This window comes from Emys orbicularis, chromosome 17 (genome assembly GCF_028017835.1).
Source record: "Emys orbicularis isolate rEmyOrb1 chromosome 17, rEmyOrb1.hap1, whole genome shotgun sequence".
NCBI classification, from domain to species: Eukaryota; Metazoa; Chordata; order Testudines; family Emydidae; genus Emys; species Emys orbicularis.
The window spans coordinates 10,141,942-10,145,901 of record NC_088699.1 but is presented as its reverse complement, the minus strand read 5'-3'; positions in this window follow the sequence as shown (position 1 = coordinate 10,145,901).

Sequence of the window (3,960 nt, the reverse complement as noted above, 5' to 3'; positions counted from 1 at the left end):
CCAACATTTGAACGTGTGTGATCATTTTCAAACAGCAAAGGGTCAAATTCTCCTTCCAATGCATGTCAAGGCACGCGCATACATTTGCTGGCAGAATTTGACCCTTAAAAGCTTAGCCTTAAAGAAAAGATGACTTTTTAATGTAATTAAGCCTTTATTACTATTTATTTGTGACTTCTTTTTAATGTCTATTTTATTATAACCTTGATAATAGGTCAGGTGCAACTGATTTTTTAATGTGCGTTAGGAGAGGGTAAATGCCTGTAGTTTTTATTTAAATACAGAATAAGATCTGCTCACAAGGGAAATTCAGATTTTTATAAGTGATTTAGAACAATATTTTTGTGCAATGGATTGTTTATATGTATATGTATTTATACGGATTTGTTTTAATGTATATAATACCCCTTTAACTTGATGGTTGTGTTGCTTTTAAATGCTGGTCATGCTGATGATTTCCATTTGTAGCAAACTTCACACGAAGTAATATAATCATTCTAAAGTTGGAATATTTGTTGCCTGCAAACTAAGAGGATGCAGTCGCAAATCCTGCTTCATAGGATGGCACTCAGATATGTCTTGCTGCTGTTACAGAGCACGTGTCAACGAGGCTCAAAAATACATAAGCACTTTGTATGTTTTGAATTCTGTATTCCCATTTGACCGACACCGTGTTATAATAAATGATGCCTTTACAGTGAGAACACTGTGTGCTTGTGGACTAGATTTGAGTGTGTAACATACTATTGACTCAAGCTTGCAAAGAGATCTGTGCGGATGACCCGCTGGACTTCAACGGGAGCAGAATTGGGCCCCAACAAGTTTAGGGAACCCCATCACCCACGCAGAATGCTCGCCTACATGACATACATACTTGGCTCACCGTTAGAACATTCATGGTATTGTGAACCCCAAACATTTTTTAAAATATCATGTGCCAGGCCCCAAAATCATGAGCCTGTCTTCTAAAAAAGCTACAACACAGTTCTTTAAAAAAAAAATATATATATTATTTGCCTTCTGGTTTTTAACCCTCTTGGGTACCTTCGGGTCCCATTTCCAAGCTGTCTCCAGACCCATGAGAGCTATAAACTAAAAAAAAAATAAAAAAAAAATTAAAGCTTAAAGTGAGATTTTCATGTTACTGCTTGCCTCAAGGAGCTGGGACTTTATGAAAACACACCAAATATTGTGAGAGTCAGCAACTATGCATTTAGCATGTACACTACAGCAGGAGACATTTAATTACTAGGTCAGAAAGCACGGGACTGCCGAGAGATTAAAGACCGACAGTACAGGCACAGCATATCAGACAGAGGGCAAACAGGGAGTAACAAATTAAGGTATAGGGCAAGTACACCTCTACCCCGATATAACGCGACCCGATATAACACGAATTCAGATATAACGCGGTAAAGCAGCGCTCCGGGGGGGCGGGGCTGCGCACTCCGGTGGATCAAAGCAAGTTTGATATAATGCGGTTTCACCTATAACGCAGTAAGATATTTTGGCCCCCGAGGACAGCGTTATATCGGGGTAGAGGTGTATTGGGTCCAGCTGGTTACCAAATACACACATAACCATCAGTATAAATTCAGAATGCTTCACCCAGCAGGACACAAGTTGTCCACTCAGTCTTTTTAAAGAGACCCCCTTCCCCCATATTTATTCTATGGAGGTTATCAGTCACTTTTGAGGCAGGGCAGGGTCTTTTTTCCCCCTGAAGAACTCACCTTCAGGCAACAAAGTTCTCCCTCGGAATCCAAATTCCATTCTCAGCAACACCTGAGCATCAGCTGAGTCAGACGGACATGAAGAACAGGAAAATGTGGGAGTAGGTCACTGAGCTCCGGTGTATTCCGTCCTGAGAGGACCAACATGGAGGTCAGCCTGAACCAACCCTTTCTCCATGCCCCTGAGGAGGTGGCGGGTCTCTCTCTACAATCCCTTCTCGTCTCCCTACCTTAAGGCTTTAGTCACAGCGTGTGTGTGTGTGTGTGTGTGCGCCACCATTCTAAACCAACACATCATAATCCTTTGATTTGCTTTTTAAATGCTTACGTTTACTGCTGTAGTTTACAGAGCGTCATATTCCACTCATTCGGTGTACATCCCTGAACAACTCTATGATGGCATTTACATCACCTTGAGAGCACAAGGTAGTCCTGTAACTGAAGTCAATGTCCTGCAGGTGCGACAAATTATTGACAGATTCCTCCTATGGGAACGTGAACAACTGCGCCCTCCTGTGCCTTTGCTAAGCTAGATTAAGAGGCACACTTGTTTCTGTTTCAGCACAGTGGTTGCAGGATTTTCGCCTGCTGAGCTGGTCAGGCAGTTTTAATGTGGGACTTTTCCCCCGCATCTTAATTGCACCATTCCAGGAACTTCCCATTAACAGGAAGAGGAAACAGGGCGATTATAGGAAGGGATTAGAAGCAGCAGCAGTGATCTGTTCTAATTCATTGTGAATTTGCTCCTTATATCAACTGGTCCTGTCTGTAAATGAAGTCCCAGCGGTGGTGACTGATCTGAAGCCTTACATAATTGCTTTCAGTACAGGAATAAATGGAACAGAAAGTGCAGATGTGAAGGTCAATGGATGGTTATTATATTTCAGGATAAAAGCCAAAGTTTCATTTGAGACAACAGCATTATGGAACGTCTCTTTTGAAGCTCTAAACATATTCAAACAACGTATTGTCCAATTATTGAGTTCGTTACGGCCCCCCTTCAGCAAGGTACTAAAGCACGTGCACAACTAAATCACAAGTAATCCCTTGAAACTCAATGGGCCTATTTAGATGCTAAAAGTTCCATGTGTGCTTAAAGACCTTGCAGAACCCAAGCCTGTATTCAAATGCAAAGCCAAGATTTTAAATGAGCTATGAGTTTGGGTGTCCAAATTGAGACACCTAGGAGGAGTCTGCCCTTCTGAACGTGCTGAGCTCTCACCTTCGAGGAGTCTTGAGCTGGGCATCCTAAAAAAAAAAAAAAAGAAGAAGTACCCCAAAAATCACTAGCCACTTCTTGAAATCTTGGTCAAGATTTTTCACATGCATACATCCCTACAGACTCATCCAGATATACAGCGCCCTCAATACACACTAAAGACCATCATGTAACTATTTCCCCCCTCCTTTCTCAACTTGGAGTTGTTCAGGAAGGAAAGTTTAGGGTTAAGGCCTGCGTGGGACTCAAAGACCTGGCTTCAGTTCCTGGCTCAGCTACTAACTTCCTGTGTGACCTTGGGCAAATCCCTTAACCTGCTCGGTCTCAGTTCTTCATCTGTAAATGCTGGGGATACCTCCTTAGCTGACAGAAGGGTTGTGAAGATTAAATCCATGATTGCGAGTTGCTCAGATACTACAGTGATGAGGGCCATATAGTTACTTAGCCAGATAGGAAATGGAGCATGTCTTAGTTATAACTTAAATGTTGTAGGGCTGTGAATTTCCACCCTCCTCCCCTCAAGCTAGCCATGCACCAGGGGAAAAAAAAAAAAAAAAAAACCACACACACAAGTCATAGGGCCAAGGCAGAGGAGGATGGGGCCTTTAAGAACAAGCTTCCACATATTTTCCATGTGAAGCATCTGATTGCCATGTCTCATAGTGCCCCAGGCCATCCAGGCTAGAAGAACTCCCTCTTACCACCATAGTCAGGAGACGAGCTTGCTTTAGAAAGCAGAATTCTCTCCATGGCAGTGGTGATCATCACCTTTACGACACGCACCCTAATTGACTACAATCAAGACACTAAAGCCTCCATTGCACAAAGCGCTTGTCAAGGAGTCACCTGAACCAGGTACCTCATGGAGCCGGCTCAGCACAGACATTACAGAGAACAAGTTAATACTGAACTCAAACTAGCCACTGGGTGTTAAAGCCCATAACATAAATGTTAGTCCTTCAGAGACCCAAGGCAAATACTGTCAAGATTAGATTCCTGTCCAGGCCA